General features: G+C 48.5%; 1 pseudogene; it reads left to right on the forward strand.

The window, feature by feature from the left end:
* Window positions 1-593: 593 nt before the first annotated feature.
* LOC114234220 (keratin, type I cytoskeletal 18-like) lies at window positions 594-1,636 on the forward strand (annotated as a pseudogene).
* Window positions 1,637-18,952: the final 17,316 nt, after the last annotated feature.

Below are 18,952 nucleotides of genomic sequence, written 5' to 3' on the forward strand. Positions count from 1 at the left end.
GTAATGGAGTCAAGACAGCCTCTTCAATAAATGGTATTGGGAAAATTTTACAGGTACATGAAAAAAAAAAGGAAGAAAGAAAAAGAAACTAGACCACTAACTTACAACACACACAAGAATAAACTCGATATAGATAAAAGACTCAAATGTAAGTTGTAAAACCATAAAAATCTTAGAAGAAACCATAGGCAGCAAAATCTCAGATATCTCTTATAGCCATATATTTGCAGATACATCTTCTAGGGCAAAGGAAACTAAGGAGAAAATAAACAAATGGGACTACATCAAAATAAAAAGCTCTGTCTAGCAAAAGAAACCATCAACAAAATGAAAAGAGAGCCCACTGTATGGGAGAACATCTTTGCCAATGATACATTTGGTAGGGGGTTAATTTCCAAAATATTTAAGGAACTCATACAACTTAACAAAAGGGAGAAAAACAATCCTATTTAAAAAATGGACAAAGAGCCTAAACAAACACTTCTCAAAAGTGGACAGAAGACCAAAAGACATATGAAAAAATGCTCAAAGTCACTAAAAATGGAGACATGCAAGTTCAAATGACAGTGAAGTATCACCTCACACCTATCGGAATGGCCATCATCAGCAAATCAACAAATGACAGGTGTGGCAAGGAGGTGAAGAAAAGGGAATCTTAGTACACTACTAATGGGAATGCAGACTCATGCAGCCATTATGGAAAACAGTATGGAGTTCCCTAAAAAATTAAAACTGGAACTGCCATTTGACCAGTGATCCCATTTCTATGAATATATCCTAAGAAATCAGAAACACCTATCAGAAAGAATGTATGCACCCTATGTAATAGCAGCACAATTTACAATAGCTAAGATTTGGAAACAGCCTACGTGCCCATTAGCAGATGAGTGGATAATAAAGCTGTGGTACATTTACACAACAGAATACTACACAGCTGTAAAAAGAAAGAACTCTTAGCATCTGACCATGGGGTGGGATGCCCCCAAATCTCAGGACCTCAGCAAGATCCTGATGGATATCCAGGCCCACTAAAAGGAACTGGCTCTGAAGAACTGAGAAGATCTAGACAAGTGCTGGTCCCAGTAGTTTAAGGAGAGCACCACAGGGGTCACCATGCAGACTGCTGAAATAGAAGCTGCTGAGATGATACAGAGCTGAGACATACGGTCCCGTCCTTGGAGATTGACCTGGACTCGATGAGAAATCTGAAGGCCAATTTGTAGAACAGCCTGAAGGAGGTGGAGATGTGCATGGAATCTATAGATTGCCATGCAGATGGAACAGCTCAGTGAGAGCCTGCTATGGCTGGAGTCAGAGCTGGCCCAGAGCTGGGCGGAGGAGCAGCTCCAGGCCCTGCTGAACATCAAGGTCAAGCTGGAGGCTGAGATTGCCTCCTACCTCCACCTGTTAGAAGAAGGGGAGACTTCTATCTTGGTGCCGCCTTGGACAAGAACCACTCCATACAATCCATCCAAAGACCACCACCCGCAGGATGGTGAACAGCAAAATGGTGTCTGAGGTCAATGACACCAAAGTTCTGAGGCGTCAAAGGCAGCAGACACGGGGCACCCCTCGGCAGGGCAGGAGGCCAATAAAATTGTCAGAGGTCTTTGGACATCAAAAAATATATATCTGAGAGTATCAAAATCTGGGATCTGATATGGTTGGAAAAGCCACATTTTTACTTCATATCAGCAGAGGAAATCTTGCGGGAGAGAGAGGCAGGATTTGAGGAAGGCGTGATTCACCTGCTAAACGCAGAGATAGTGGGTCTGGTTTTAGGAATGGTGGGAGCAAGGGCCAGAGCACCTGGCCTTCCCATCCCAAGTCATTATTTTGAATTCCCCTGTGGCAGAAGCCGAGATGGAAGCATGACCATTAACTTAGATCTAGGAATGGATAAAGGAAGCTAGCTGAGAGAAAGTTCCAGATTGAAAGACTGTGCTAGACATTTTCTCTGGCTTTGGTTACAAGCCCATGACATTGACTCTATTCTTGTTACGCTCCAGTAGAGTTTGTTTCTTTTAACTTCAACCTCATGCTGTGATGTTGGACATTTCCTGTTCATCATTCTTTTAAATTGGATCTAGTTCTATATGACTCACAGTTTTTGGCTTCTACTCCTTTTTTGTTCTTTATTTGGTTGACCCAGGTCATGATGCTTCCATAAATATAAATGGGTAAATGAAAGAACTCAAAGAAAACTCTCTTAAAAGTAGGCCTAAATTAGTCTTATTTCCTTTACCATACATTTGTAAGAGCTAAGGGAGCAAGAAGAGTTTCTTCCCTGATGCTTAATTTTCCATCATTTCTGTTTCTTCAGTATCCTAAGCAATTGGTGTTGAAATTATTCCGAAGTGTTCTGGGGTTCTGTGAGATAGGAAGCCAGGACAGGATCCTACAATCGTTACTGACTTATATAGAGGCCTTGTGTGATGGCTTTTTCTAAAATTACTTCCATTTTTTAAAAAATGTTTGAAGACAATTGTCCTAGGCAGCAGCAATAGGATTTGTTCTTAGCTAGCGATTGTACTGTTATGCTTTTTAAAAAAGTATCAGAAGGGAGAACTGGGGCCCTGGCTGGTGTGGCTCAGTTGGTTGGGTGTCATCCCATGCACTGAGAGGTTGCCTGTTCGATTCCCCATCAGGGCACATGCCAAGGTTGTGGGCTAGATCCCCGTGAGGGGGCATGCAGGAGGCAGCGATCTATGTTTCACTCTCACATTGATGTCTCTCTCTCTCTCTCTCTCTCTCTCTCTCTATCTCTAAAAATCAATTTAAAATTTTTTTTTAAAAAAGGAGAGAACTGGGTAGAGAGGGGAAGTGGAGGGTGACCGTAGAGGAGGGTATTTTGCTGCACGGAGAATGGGGCTCACATCCAGAAGGAGAAAAGATGTGTGGAGCCTGCATCCACTCACTGTCTTCTGGGGTAGCAGCAAGATCTGCACATTGGCTCCCAGGTAAGGATTAGGGAGAGCAGAAGTTACTAAAATTGAGCCACTTAAGGGATTTTAAAATTAACCTCAGCAACTGTCCTCAAAGCTGTGACTGAGAAATGGGGAAAAAACATGCAAAGAAAGACACACACAAGCACACGCACGCATGCACGCACGCATGGACGCACGCACACGCACATGCACACTGCTGTCATATCTAGTCTGATGGTTTCCTGTCATCATGGAACGATGACATCACCTGGTTCAACTTCCTCAGTTGCAGATTTAATGAAAGGTTAGACAGAGTCTGGTTTCACTTTCCATATATACAGCTGTGAACAACAGTAGTGGGCAACCAGCCCAAGTTCGAGCCCTTTAAAAACAGATTTTCTACTCTAAAGATAGAATTATTTAAGGACCTTCAAAAACAATACATCAGGAACTTGAGATAGCTGGTGAAATCTTTCCCATGCTATTTGCCCCACATATGGATTCCCTGGCATAATCTGTCTAAAGCATTCACTACCAAATGTATTTGGGGAGCTGTGAGCATTGAAAAAATACGTATATCTATGTTGCTATTTTTAATTAGAATTTGCATTAACTAGTCCCTATTCTCTTCTTCATTGGAGAAGGTGGATGAATTCTACTAAGCAATAATTTTCTGTTGGATAGGAGTTAGATTTGATCCATCTTTATCTTTCCAGTTTTTTAAATATTTTTCATTGATTTTTTGAGAGAGAGAGGAAGGGAGTCGGGGAGAGAAAGAGAAACATCAATGCAAGAGCAGAACATGGATTGGTTGCCTCTTGCATGCCTCCCACTGGGGATTGAGCCTGAAACCCAGGCATGTGCCCCAACTGGGGAATCAAACTGGCAACCTTTTGGTCCAACCAACTGAGCCATACTGGCCAGGGCTCTCTCCAGTTTCTCTACAGGTTCCTCTTGCACATATCTACATCCTTAAAGGCTGAAGTACTAGAGAATAAATTCTTAATAACAGTGTATGTTGTTTTAGTTCATGCAGTGTCATTCAATATTTGGAAGTTATTTCTCAAGTTCCAATTATGTGATAAGTACTGAACAAAGTCCTGGGAATCAGAGACAAATGTGACAGGTTTCTGTCGGCAAAGCTCACACATGCAAGCAGTCATAGCATCAAGTGTAAGGGATGCTTCTCAAGTTCTGTTTGTGATTCTCTCACCCTGTTAGAACCATGAAAGGGAAAGCAGTGTTCCTGTGTGTGGGCTGTTCATGTGGTAAGTTGGTATGGCCACACTGATGTTCATGGTTCATCTGGAAAGGTTTCAAGACACTCCGTGGAACATAGTGGTTAGCACAAGATGTACAGAGATGTATTGAGCTCTGGTATTAATAGATATTGTACCTCTATGTAAAAATAAATGGGATGACAAAGGACAAGCTATTCCCATGTGCTGTAATTGCCTTAGGGAGGAAGGGCCAGGAGGATGCTCTGAAGATCCCAGGCTGGGAGAAGAGAGCTATGAGAGGGCTGAGCCCATGTAGGGGTTGTTGCAGCAACATCTTGCTTATTCAGATGATATCTTGAGAGCCTACTTGGCCCTTCCCAACCTTCCATAAGAACAGAAAAATTATCAGGGAGTGGAAGCCCAGGGCAGCCAACGCTGGCATAAGAAAGTCATTGCCATTACTGCTTTCTTCTCCCACCAAATCTTTCCCGAGGACAAATGTCTAGCCTCTGAGAACCTTCACCTGTGGAGCCAGGGTTATGAAATTAGAGTTGGGCCAATGCTTTTCATTTGCAATACTTTTCTTTTCCTTTTGTTCACATCCTCATAATAGGCTTTTTATTTTCCTAGAGCTTGGTGTTAAAGAATACTGCGTTTGAGTCAGCCACTTGGTGTACAAGAGAGAAGTGAAGTGGAATGTCTGTGGATTATTCACACAAGTTCCCAGAAGTCACCTCTAATGCATTACAACTCTGCGAAATGCCACAATAGAGGAGTGCAGAATGTGCTATGTGATAGCTCGCGCTGTCACAGTTATTTTTTAAAAAGCAAAGTGTGATTGGAGCTATCAGTACAACAGGTAATTTAGAATATTTGATGAAAGTAAACCTTCTTTCCTCATCTCTAATTACCCTCCACACAAAGGACTTACTCTACTCACAGGCAGACATAGAGAACACTCTACCTTGTAAAAGAGAAAGGAATCAAAAATAAGACAGGCATATATGGCTCATGGATGCTGGAGGTAAGACTCTGATATCCTTTCCTTTCAGCAGAAAGAAAGGTATTATACCCACATTTTTATACAGGCAGAAGCTGCTATTTAAATTTCCTACTTCCTCACAATGACTAGAGGTAGAGACCTGGCTAGACCTTTTTAATTCTTGGAAGAATCATTCAAGTTGTATAAAGGTAAGGCAAGTAGCAGCCACTGGCCTGGGAGGAAGGTCTAGTAGGACCTTTTGTCTTTGTCTTGGCAAAATGGTCTTCCTGGGGAGTGGCCCTACCTACTGAAGGTGCTTAGCGACATTTGGCTGACTCATAACTTTCCTTTTCTGCAGAAGTTCAAGTTCAGGAGACCTGTGGAGGGGCCTGGGGTTTATGGGAGGAAATACCCCACCAAGCAATAAAGGTCTGAAAGATCTCTGAATAAAATGACCATGAGAATTGAAAGAAATGAGACCAGTGAGTAGGCCACTGCTCTGGGTCAGAAGGGGAAATCAAGGCAGGAGTGGTTCTGTCCATGAAGTGGCAGAACCTTTCCTGGGGGGCAGGCTGACAACCCAGGGAATGGGGTTGTCCAGGAGAGCCTGAAATGTAGACCATTCCTGTCAATACCAGGGTGGAGAACAGAATTCCCTCAATGCAGCTGTGGGAGCAGAGAGGACTGTTCTGAAGTAACCACCTTCTAGGTCCGTGGTCGGCAAACTGCGGCTCGCGAGCCACACGCGGCTCTTTGGCCCCTTGAGTGTGGCTCTTCCACAAAATACCACGGCCTGGGCGAGTCTATTTTGAAGAAGTGGCGTTAGAAGAAGTTTAAGTTTTAAAAATTTGGCTCTCAAAAGAAATTTCAGAGGAACCAAGATGGCGCCATAGGTTAAACACCTAACCTGCAGCCGGGCACAACAATTTCAAAAATACAACTAGAGGTCAGAACGGACATCGTCCAGAACCACAGGAAAGTTGGTGGACTGAAATGCCCACAGCTGGGGGGAAGGAGAAGGCCACGGGGACAGTCGGGGAAGCCGTAAAAGCCTGAGGTATGGAGAAACGGGCGGAGACACGAGCACACGCGCCTGTGGGGAGGATGGAACCGGAGAGGAAGGGCCGGCTGATGGCCTGGCCGGCGTTCACTGGCGGGAAGGAGATAAAGGCTCCGGAATGCGCTGAGCGCCGGCTCCGATTGCACTGAACCCCATTCCGGGCGAAACCCTGGGAAACTCACTCACTTTCGCAACTCCGCCGCCCCCGCAGGCCGCCCGGCCCGGGACGCTGGGGACGCCGCCGCCGCGGCGGCGCCCGGAGCCCGGTGGACTCCCAGCACCCGTCCCCGCCGCACAGCCCCCGCGCGCCTGGTTCCGCAGGCCGCGCGCCCCGCACACCGGATGGAGGCCCGGGCGCCCTCTCCGTGCACCTCCCGGCGGCGCTAGACTTCAGTAGAGTTGACTGAATTCAACGGATTAAGAAGTACAAATTGGGGGGACGCCGCAGCGGCGACGCCCGGAACGCGGCGATGGCGGCGCCTGGAGCTCGGCGGCCGCCCAGCGCCCGTCCCCGCCGCATGGCCCTCGCGCACCTGGTTCCGCGGGACGCGCGCGCCGCGCGCGCCGCGCACCGGACGGAGGCCCGGGCGCCCATTCCGTGCACCTCCCGGCGGCGCTAGACTTCAGTAGAGTTGACTGAAATGAAGGGATTAAGAAGTACAAATTGGGAAGTTTGAAAAAGATGGCGGCGGAGGTTAAAGGCTGTTCTGTTGCCTCGCACCCAGCGAAATCGGAGGGGATGAGGTGTGGAGGTGCGTGGGTCTGGCTGGTGGCGGGGGAAAGGGGCTTTTGTTCCAAACCTAGGGGAGATTAGCTCTCCATCACCCTGAAATCCATCTTCTGGCGAACCGCGGGAGACCCAGATGCCTGCGGGGAGAGGCGGGACTCTTGCGGAGGTGCGCCCAGCAATCAGTGTTTGCTGCGCTGGAGTGCGGAACGAGGGGACTTAGATACGTGGAAGGCAGAAGGACCAGACTCACAGCCATCGCGGCTCGCCGCACCATGGCCTGTTGGCGCCCTGAGACCCCGCCCCGCCCTGGGACCCGCCCCGCACGTTTTGAAGACCTGCCCGAAAGTCTTGCAGGCACACCTGCGCCCCAAGCAACGGCTTATGCATGTGGGTGGCCTGCCCTCTGGCAGCGGACCAGATGAACTGCTGTTCTAGTCGGACTGCTCCAGGGCCACTCAGACAGGAGGAAGAAACTACAGTTTTTGCTGTAATCCTTGCTGAGTGCCTAAGGCAGTAGCTGATCTACACCCCATTGGAGACCCAGAAACGAGGGCATCTAGTGGTCTGTGGGAGATGACACCAGATTTCAACCACGTGCATAAGGGACACATTCAACAGGAATATTCAGTGAGCGCCAAAGCTTTGCTGCACCAAGACCCGGCCCATAAACGTGTCGCCTGCACAGCAACTCTTCCTTTATAGACAAAGAGAGCCCCCCCAGTGACACCAACAACAATCAAGACTTAACTATACAAAGGAGGACCAACATGGAGGCATAGGGCGGAAGCCTGATTGTTGCCTACCACAACAACTTTGAGACTACGACAAGAGAGCAGAGCAGACACCATCCAAGACCACCATAGGGCTGGTTGAGTGGATGCTCTACAACTAGAATAAAAGAGGGGTATGTGGGATGATGCTGATGCCGGTGACCCAAAGACCACACTTTAAGAACTACGGCTCAGGCGACACAAAAGAACTATGGCTCACGCGACACAACGGCGGCCTGGAACGTGCTCGGCGCAGTTCCCCCGGCGGTCTCCGGCTGAGGGGACGGCTCCACTGGCAGCCAAGCACGGACAGACGAGCCCCTATGAGACATGGGGTGGGAGACTCCGCGCTTGCTGACCTCCGAGTCCGTCAAGAATCTCAACGCCCCGGAAGCAGCCAGGTGCGCATGCTCGGCGACCGGCCACCAATGCAGACCCAAGGGCCGACGCAGCGACGCCAGACCGGCCCACCGCCATGCACCGGGCGCACCGGAGCTTCGCCGAGCCGCCGCCCGACGAGTTCTGCAGCAGCCGTCCTGGAGCTCTGGAAGGATGGCCAGGGGAATTGCTGAGGGGGGATTGACCGGCAGGAATTGGGATCGGGAAGACGGGGCCCCGCTGAGACCCGGGTGCGGGCGGGGTTGCGCGCCTCTGGGCTCGGGTGTGGTCACACGCCTCTGGGTATAAGTGAGGCCTCACGTCCCTGGGTCTAGGTGAGGCCACATGCCCCTGGGTCCAGGTGAGGCCGGACTCCGGGTCCGGGTGAGGCCATGTGCCCCTGGACCCGGATGACGCTGGATCCCGTGCCCGGGCGAGGCCAAGCGCCCCTGGGTCTGGGAGAGCCCACACACCCCTGGGTCCAGGCGAGACCATGTGTCCCTGGATCCGGGTGAGACCTCGTGCACCTAGGCCTGGGTGAGGTCACGTGCCCTTGGGTCTGAGAGGCCAAGCGTCCCTGGGTCCGGGTGAGACCATGCGTCCCTGGATCCGGATGAGGCCTCGTGCACCTAGGCCCGGGTGAGCCCAAGTGGCACTGGGTCTGGGTGAGGCCAAGCGTCCCTGGGTCCGGGTGAGACCATGTGTCCCTGGATCCGGATGAGGCCTCGTGCACCTAGGCCCGGGTGAGCCCAAGTGGCCCTGGGTCTGGGAGAGGCCAAGCGTTCCTGGGTCTGGGTGAGACCATGTGTCCCTGGATCCGGGTGAGGCCTCGTGCACCTAGGCCCGGGTGAGCCCAAGTGGCCCTGGGTCTGGGAGAGGCCAAGCGTCCCTGGGTCCAGGTGAGACCATGTGTCCCTGGACCCGGATGAGGCCTCATGCACCTAGGCCCGGGTGAGCCCAAGTGGCCCTGGGTCTGGGAGAGGCCAAGCGTTCCTGGGTCTGGGTGAGACCATGTGTCCCTGGATCCGGGTGAGGCCTCGTGCACCTAGGCCCGGGTGAGCCCAAGTGGCCCTGGGTCTGGGAGAGGCCAAGCGTTCCTGGGTCTGGGTGAGACCATGTGTCCCTGGATCCGGGTGAGGCCTCGTGCACCTAGGCCCGGGTGAGCCCAAGTGGCCCTGGGTCTGGGAGAGGCCAAGCGTCCCTGGGTCCGGGTGAGACCATGTGTCCCTGGACCCGGATGAGGCCTCGTGCACCTAGGCCCGGGTGAGCCCAAGTGGCCCTGGGTCTGGGAGAGGCCAAGCGTTCCTGGGTCTGGGTGAGACCATGTGTCCCTGGATCCGGGTGAGGCCTCGTGCACCTAGGCCCGGGTGAGCCCAAGTGGCCCTGGGTCTGGGAGAGGCCAAGCGTTCCTGGGTCTGGGTGAGACCATGTGTCCCTGGATCCGGGTGAGGCCTCGTGCACCTAGGCCCGGGTGAGCCCAAGTGGCCCTGGGTCTGGGAGAGGCCAAGCGTTCCTGGGTCTGGGTGAGACCATGTGTCCCTGGATCCGGGTGAGGCCTCGTGCACCTAGGCCCGGGTGAGCCCAAGTGGCCCTGGGTCTGGGAGAGGCCAAGCGTCCCTGGGTCCGGGTGAGACCATGTGTCCCTGGACCCGGATGAGGCCTCGTGCACCTAGGCCCGGGTGAGCCCAAGTGGCCCTGGGTCTGGGAGAGGCCAAGCGTTCCTGGGTCTGGGTGAGACCATGTGTCCCTGGATCCGGGTGAGGCCTCATGCACCTAGGCCCGGGTGAGCCCAAGTGGCCCTGGGTCTGGGAGAGGCCAAGCGTTCCTGGGTCTGGGTGAGACCATGTGTCCCTGGATCCGGGTGAGGCCTCGTGCACCTAGGCCCGGGTGAGCCCAAGTGGCCCTGGGTCTGGGAGAGGCCAAGCGTCCCTGGGTCCGGGAGAGACCATGTGTCCCTGGATCCAGGTGAGGCCTTGTGCAACTAAGCCCGGGGGAGGCCACGTGCCCCTGGGTCTGGGAGAGGCCAAGCGTCCCTGGGTACGGGTGAAGCCAGATCCTGGGTCCGGGTGAGGCTGTGCGCCCCTGGATCCATCCGGGTGAGGCTAGGTCCCAGGCCCGGGTGAGACCACGCGCCCCTTGGGTATGGGTGAGGCCACGTGCCCCTTAGTCCGGGTGACGCCGTGCCCCTGGGTTCGGCCGAGACCAAACCAGAGGGAGTCGGACCTCCATTACCACCATTTGTCCACCATCCAGAGCTGAGGGATCAGTGCTGACATGTACACATAAGGAACTACTGGACATTGAAATTGGGTCTCAAAAGAACTGTTGGTCCAGGGGGAAGCTCGCTACAGATTGATTCATTTGCCTGTCAGCATAACTATTATTGCTCGTCTCACATTCAGTTCTTATTAGTATATATCTAGTGACATATGATCTCGCTCATCTAGGGGAAATGATGAACAACATAGACTGAGGAACAAGAACAGAACCAGAAGCAAGGAGGCATCGATCGGACTATCGGGCCTCAGAGGGAGGATAGGGGAGGGTAGGGGGAGGGTGGGGGGAGGGGGAGAGTTCAACCAAAGGACCTGTATGCATGCATATAAGCCTATCCAACGGTTAAGTTCAACAGGGGATTGGGGCATGCGTGGGGAGAGGGGTGGGATGGGAATGGGGGGATGAGGACAAATATGTGACACCTTAATCAATAAAGAAATTAAAAAAAAAAAAAAAAGAAATTTCAATCGTTGTACTGTTGATATTTGGCTCTGTTGACTACTGAGTTTGCCGACTACTGTTCTAGGTGATGTTGAAACCTTCTCCAGCTCCATGTCTGAACACCCTTTCAGCAAGATGGGGTGGGGCTGGCGAGTCCGGGGCCCGAGATTCCTAGCCATAGTGGGGAACAGAAGGGCTTAGAGAGAGGGACAGGTTAGACCTTTTCCTGTTTATCATGTCGTGTGGGGTGGACACGGAGCATGGGGACACTCGGGGGCTCTGGCATTATTTTGTAAAGCTAAGTTGAAATAAAAGGGGGTGGGATGGCATGCTGTCTTGATGGAATTCAAAGATGAAAATTCAAATGCCAGGAGTAGGAAGGGGCCAATGCAGGCTCAAGCCGCCCCTTCTTTGTTTGCGCAGGCCTGAGGCCCGGGACCCTGCTTGGGGCACCATTGTTTTCAGCTCCCGGCCACAGTCTGGAAGCAGAAAGGTGGCCTTCACAGCTGATGCCACCAGGCTCACGGCAGGCATTCTGCTGCCTCCATGACACTGTCTGTCTGACCAGGCTTTTGCCAATAATTTTGGCCCTTCAAATCCCCACTAGGGGCTCATTTGAGACCTTGTACTGCTGGGACCAACTGCAGCCACTTGTGGGGTGACTGGACTGAAGGATCTGAGGAGACTGGAGCCGAAGAGCCAAAACGCATCTGCATGGTTGTGTCCAGTGGCCGATTGAACAGTGAGCCAAGGACCCACATGCTCACCAAAGACCTGGTTATGATTCCCAGTCCCGTCCTGTCAGAAACCAAGGCTGCGAATCCAGCACAGCAGGGAAATAAATCTAGGCTAGAAGATCAGCAGGAAGGAAGCAGTATCAGGTTCTGAAATCCAGGATCAAAGCCAGCATTAAGATGCCAGACAAGGGTAAGCTAAGAAGCAGGCAGTTCAGAGCCAGGATTAAATGACCCTGACTGAACAATCCAAATTCAAGGTGTCAAGTCAGAGCCAGGGCCTGGTTAGGAACTGTGGGTGCTCAGGCGGGAGACAGGTGGTAAGTGGGAACCAGCATTTCAAACAAATATATTTTTATTGATTTCAGAGAGGAAGGGAGAGGGAGAGAGATAGAAACATCAATGGTAAGAATCATCGATTGGCTATCTCCTACTGCATGCCCCCCACCGTGGAACAAGCCCACAACTTGGGCATGTGCCCCTGACCAGAATGGAACCCAGGACACTGTAGTCCGCTGGCCGACGCTCTATCCACTGAGCCAAACCAGCTAGTGCAGGAACCAGCATTTTTGTCTACCCCAAGCTGCTCAGTGTCCTTACTTATACTTATCCCAGAATGAAGGATGGCTCACCAGAAGTTTGAAAGAGAACTGGACATTCAGCTTCCCCAAAACCCACACACACTCCCTTTGTCCCTTCCTTCAGGCTGATCTGGGTTGAAAGCAGCAGAAGGACTTGTCAGTACCAGGCTGTTCTTCCTCTGCTAAAGCTGCAGCAATCAAGGCTCTGGGCTACAGTAGAAGGACCCATAGGATAGCCAGACAAAAGCCCGAGCTTCACATAGTCAACTTGACCTTCACTATCTAGTAAACTGTATGATAGGTAGGTCAGGTTCCTGAAGAATTTCAAAAAGTAGAATGACACCTGTCATCTTTTCTTTTTACATTATTCAAAGGGAGGGAAAGAAGGGAGAAGGCTATGAGCAGAAACTGGCAGGGCAACTACATGCTGATTTGAGTGAGGAAAAAGTGAAAGTAAGAAAGGGCTTTATGTGAAATAATGGGGTGTAGACCATTCGATCCAAAATTGATTGTTAAGCTTAACACTGAGGGGGCATTTAGCTTGATTCTTATAGCCCCAATTAGCTATTCTCCTAAGCCCCAAATATGCACAAGGGTAGGGTAATGGTATGCATTCAGATGTTGAAAGAATAAATAGGACCAATGTACCAACTAAATATAGAAAGTTGTGTGACATCATCAAAAAAGATCCTCTCTTAAAGCAATGTAAGAATTAAAAAGCTAACTTCTTTTAATGCTATGCCATTAAGAATCACAGACATACACATACCTACACAGGAAGGAGCTCTCTTAAATACCTGCACTTCCTAAAAGCTCTAACTTACTTAAATTTGTATTAAAAACTCAAAATATCTCACAATAATTTTCAAACATCACTGGCTCTATGGACAGATCCTTGGTGGTTGTTGGGGGACGATAGGATGACACACTGTAGTCAGCAGAGAGTGGAGTGGAGTGCCCTTCAAGCGTTGGATTTCTTCACATTCAGCAAGCAGTTTATTTTATCACTCTACCTGAATGTTTCCCCAAGAGTAGGTGTGGGTTTCAATAGTTTTCCTAAGGAATTGTGTGTAGCTAAACACGCAGCCTTTCATGTTATTCTCTTTTGGAAAACATAATGTTCTTAGAGTTTTCTCCTGAAATATATATATATGAAAATTCTGGAGTCAGGCTTGCTTTCTGAAATATACTTTTGTGAGTTCACTTTTTACAAATAATAAATAATTTTACACAAACAAAAAAGCTCCTGGCCTGCATGACTCAGTGGTTGAGCATCGACCTATGAACCAGGAAGTCATGGTTCGATTCCAGGTCAGGGCACATGCCTGGGTTGCAGGCTCGATCCACAGTGTGGGATGTGCAGGAGGTAGCCAATCAATGATTCTCTCTTATCATTTATGTTTATATCTCTCTCTACCTTTTCTCCCTTCTCTGAAATCAATAAAAATATATTTCTTAAAAAAAGAATAAAAAATCAAGTTACAGCATAAGGCATGACATGGGTATTATACAATCCAGTATACCAGTTGAAAAATATGTGTGTAAAGTTACGCTTAGTTGTATAAAGAATTTACTTAAAATTTCATCATGAATATTGAATGCACTTACAACTTTAAAATCATAGCACTAATGCCCTAGCAGAAATGGATCGGTTGGTTGGAGCACCATCCCATGCACTGCAAGGTCCGGGTTCGATTCCTGATCAGGGTACATACCTAGTTGCAGATTTGATCCCTGGTCAGGGCACAGATAAAGGCAACCGATCGATGTGTCTCTCTCACATTGATGTTTCTCTCTCTCACCCTTCCTCCCTCTCTAAAATTAAAACAATAACAAAAAACCATAGCACCTTCTGCACTACCACATCAATAATCCATATGATTAAAAAATCTTTCCTAAGCTATTCACCGTTGATTATTATAGCCATGAAATAATTGCTTTTACTGAAATAAGGACTACACTTTCAAGCAACTTTTAAATGGTTGGTTAAAATGTCAGAACTATTGGTCTGACTGGAAAGGTTACTTTAGACTTTAAGATGTCATCTTCACGTTCAGAATCTTCCCAAACACTCTAGATCTTTGACCTGCTGTCTGGTCCTGCCTCCATTATTATTATTATTTTTAATTTTTTTTTATTTACTTAGTGAGAGAGAGAGAGAGAGAGAGAGAAGAGAGAGAGAGAGAATGAGAGATGTTGTTCCACTTATTCATGCATTCATTGGTTGATTCTTATATGTGCCCTGACTGGGGATCCAACTGGTAACCTTGGCATATTGGGAGGATACTCCAGCCAGGGCTGCCCCAATTATTCTTGAACTCTCACCCCATGTTGCACTGCTGTCCAGCCCAGCTGGTCTCCTCACTGCATCTGGGACCACATGCTAAATCTCAGACCTCCATCTCAGATCTCAAATCCCAAGGTTTTCTGGCTAGATTGCCCTTCCTTTTCCTCCCCAAAGTCCCAAAGCAAGCCAGTCTCTTAGGGCCAGCTCCTGTGCTACCCCTTCCAGAACTTCCTTCTGTGCTTCCCAATGGGCCTGCCCACTATGGCATGATACTTTGTAATATAATTTATCTCAATTATTTGGCCTGTCACCATAACAAGATGAAGCTCCCAGAGGGAAAACCATGTTTTATTCTTTCTGCAACTCCAGCATTTGACTTGGTTGGAAGACCTGAGTTAAAATCCCATCTCTGTCATTTCATTCATGACTTCCCTGAACTAGCATTTATTGGGCACCGATGTATGTCAGGACTATGCTCTGATGGGAAGCTAAAAGATGAATCAGGTATAGCTACCACTTTCAAGGCACTACAGACTAAATCGTGTCCCCCATCAATTTATATATTGAAGCCCTAACATCCAATATGACTGTTTGGAGATGGTGGCTCTAAGAAAGAAATGAAGGTTAAATGAGATCATAAAGGTGGGACCCTGATCCAGCAGAGACACGGGAGCTCACTCATGCTCCTGCCCACCGAAGCAAGGCCATGTGAGGTTGAAGCAAGAAGGGGACCACCTACAAGTCAGGAAAAGAGCTCTCACCAGAAACTAACCCTGATGGCACTTTGATCGTGGACTTCAGCCTCCACAACCATGGAAAAATACCTTTCAGTTGTTTGAGCCACTTCTCCTGTTATGGCAGCCCAGGCAGACTAATATATAAGGAGATCGGGGTTTAGTAGAAAGGGAAGATGAGTTGTTAGGCAGGCTGTGTGCGTGCAGGACGCATCCCAGCCTACATCAGGTTGGTGGGGCTTCCCTTATAGCTCCTGGTGACAGAGAAACAAGCAAGAAGCCAGAAAGAATAAGCCTTACCTCCAGGCCTCACAGAGACAGCTGAGGAACTGGGCCACTGTTCTGGGTCCAGGACCCTGGTAGCGTCTGTGTACAGGTTGAGGGGCTGATTGGGATGATGCTTGACATGGAAGTGTGAAGCTAATTAAGAATGTGCTGGTCTGGCCCTGATTGGTTTGGCTCGGTGGATAGAGCGTCGGCCTGCGGACTGAAGGGTCCCAGGTTCAATTCCAATCAAGGGCATGTACTTTGGTTGTGGGCACATCCCCAGTAGGAGGTGTGCAGGAGGCAGCTGATCGATGTTTCTCTCTCATCAATGTTTCTAACTCTCTATCCCTCGCCCTTCCTCTCTGTAAAAAAATAAATAAAATAAAATAAAAATCAATAAACTATATTAAAAGAAAAGAAAAGAATGTGCTGGTCTGTTTAGAGATTTGGCAAGGAAACAACAAGGTGCTGATGGTGGAGAGGAAGACCTAGGAGTCCCTGACCTGGGGGAGTACTGGCCTGGACATCACAGAACATGGAGTGAACAGGGGTAACTGGCCCACTGTGATCCCTCCCCTCTGGTTATCCGTCCTCCCCTGAGCATCAGGGGTTGATGGCTGGTATTCACTGGAGTGGACTGCTCTGCCTTGACATGAGTCAGCTTTTCGCTTAGCCTCTGTTTTTTATTTTTCTTTTGTTTTTATTACTCCCTCCTCCGCTGAGTGAACAACCATCTCCTTATATCTCCAATTCAAATTCCCCCAAAAGAGAACCTAATTTGGTCTTCAAACCTTCTTTTGGGAGATGCTCTCATGCAGGGTGGCTTGATGGCCCTGCAGCTGTAGGCAGGCTGCCCTTGGTCTCCCTGGCAGAGACTCCTGCCTCCAAGCCGGTGGTGAGAATTCAGGCTCCCAGGCAAGCCCCCCTGCCTCTGTGGAGGGAATGCTCTCAGCTGCAAGTAAGACAGTATCCAAACACAAGGAACCCGAACACTAGGAGATTCTCTTTCTCCTACAAAAGAAGCCAACAGGTGGCAGTTCTACAGCTCAGAGGCTCTGTGACCCCTGAGGACCAGGCTGTTCACATAGGTCCCCTCTGTCAGGTGTCTGGACTGAATTGCCCCAGGTCAATGAGGAACATCTTAAAATTCCCCTGACAGCCCCCAGGGGGCGCCTTTAGTGTCACTAACAAAACAGGATCTAAAAAGAAAAACTGAATTTAAGTGCCACCTGGGAGTGGGAGAGAGGTGACAAGAGTGAGTAGTTGGCATTTGCCGTGTCCACAGGAGCCAGTGGGTTCTGATGCAGGTGGCACATTGCGTAGACAAGTGTCTGCTCTAACAAGAAAGCAGGCAACTGCCATATTGTGCTGCGGTGCTGCAAGAATTTCCTAAGACACTATTTTGGATAAATTATATAACCTCTTTGAGGCTCAGATTCCAAAATGGAAAATAAGAATAATACCTACATCACAGAGCTGTTGTAGAGATTAATATGAAATAATATATTTAGAAGTCTCTATTTTGATACCTGCCATACACATTTGTTTCATCTTCCCCATCACCTACAGAGAAAATACATACTTGTTAATAAAATAGTGCTTACCTTGAACACATCCTCTTGAATTTTATTATATATGTATTTTTTAAAATCCATTTGACATGGGAAATAAAAGTAAACATTAAAAACTGAAAGGCTGGCATGCTAGGAATTAGCTTAAAATGCAATCAAGCCTTATTGTATTGACAAGAAAGCTCAGTAACTACATTTACGCATCCAACACATGTCCCCAGATCATGTGATTAACAATTATCACTCTCCCTCAGGCACAGAACCTCTGAATATCTCCCATTCCTTCCTCTAAAGTGGCTCATTGCTAAATGTTAAGGGATTTTTGTTGTTTATAAATGTGTGTGTGTGTGTGTGTGTGTGTGTGTGTGTGTGTGTGTGTGTGTGTCTTGTTTTTTTCCTCCACTGTTAAGTCTCTGGGACAGCCTGAAGCCATTTCTCACATGAAATAGATTACACTAAATGGCAGTTTTGCATCCAGACTGTTTCTTATGAGAGGTTCAAACACTGTAGTTAAATTCATTTCTCCCACCTGCATTCTTGACAACATAATTGGTGGGTATTTCTGCAGTGGATCCAATTTCGTCACATTTGATTTTGAGACTCTTTATCAAATTATCCTCATTACATCCCCTCCCAGTTGCACTCATGGATCTGTTCCCTGCCAATTATGCAAGAAATATTAGGTTTCCTTCTTTCTCCTCTGACATGCCATCAGAGACACCTGCTCTCTCACCCAGGATCCAAGAAGTCTTTCTTTTATGCCAAATTCATCTCAAAGCCCACCTCCTCCAGGAAACTCATACCAGCAATGCTGTTACATCATATCTGTCCCACTAAACAAGACCACTTGAACGTTTAGTCTTCAACAGGGCTAAAAACAAAACAAAAAAAACCAATGGACTGTGACAAAGCGACAGTCTTTGACTGGAAGATAAGCGCGGCCATGCTAGATATCATTCCTAGCCTGTGTTGTCTATGCATCTGTGTTGTGCTTGACAATCTCTGAAGTGCTTCTTTGGCACCACTTCCCGTTTGATCTGGGCAGCCTTATAGCAACCACATGGTATGGATAGGGTAGCTAATATTGTCCCATTTTATAGCTAAGATAACTGACACTCCATAGGGTTAAGAGACTTGCAGAGGCCACATAGCTAGTAGGGGCTGAGTCTTGAATGCCTTTGACCTCCCACTGGGGGTGAGTAGCACTCCCAAATACTTACTGTCCTCCTCTTCTGTCTCTCTAATCTCCCTCTGCTTCACGCTTAGAAGGACCTGTCATTGGATTTACGGCTCACCTGCGTAATCCAGGATGATCTCATCTTGAGATCCTGAAGTTAATTGCATCTGCAGAGATTTTTTTTTCCAAATAAGGGCACATTTACTGGGGGATAGAACATAGACATATCTTTTGGAGACCACTGTCAACTCCCCTCATATGTGAACTATGGAAATGGTACGACATGGTTGCTGGCTTCAAGAAGATTGTGATGGGGTTGAGGAGATAAGGCACACTGTTCAGAGACAATTCTATGGGGGTCACTTACATTTCTCTATGTCTTGAAAGCAAGGTACTGACTGTTCTCTGTTATCTTTACAAGGATAATTATATAGCGAACAGCCTTGGAAGAGAGAGATGGTGTCCCTCTTCAGACACATTTACTTCCCATTATTAAAAATTTGGTTCACCCCCGCCTTGAGCACTGTTGATGGGAATGTAAATGGTGCAGCTGCTATGGAAAACACTATGGCAGTTCCTAAAAATATTAAAAATATAATTACCACATGACCAGCAATGCCACTTCTGTCTATATACCCAAAATAATTGAAAGCAGGGTTACGGACAGGTACTTATACAACTATGTTCATGGTAGAGTCCTATATAATAAAGATATAATATGCAAATGGTCGTTACACCATGAAGTGTAATGACGGACCACATAACGACAGATTACGGATCAGTAGGAGGGTGGGGCAGCGAGCTACAAGCAGGCGG

This window comes from Eptesicus fuscus, chromosome 2 (genome assembly GCF_027574615.1).
Source record: "Eptesicus fuscus isolate TK198812 chromosome 2, DD_ASM_mEF_20220401, whole genome shotgun sequence".
NCBI classification, from domain to species: Eukaryota; Metazoa; Chordata; class Mammalia; order Chiroptera; family Vespertilionidae; genus Eptesicus; species Eptesicus fuscus.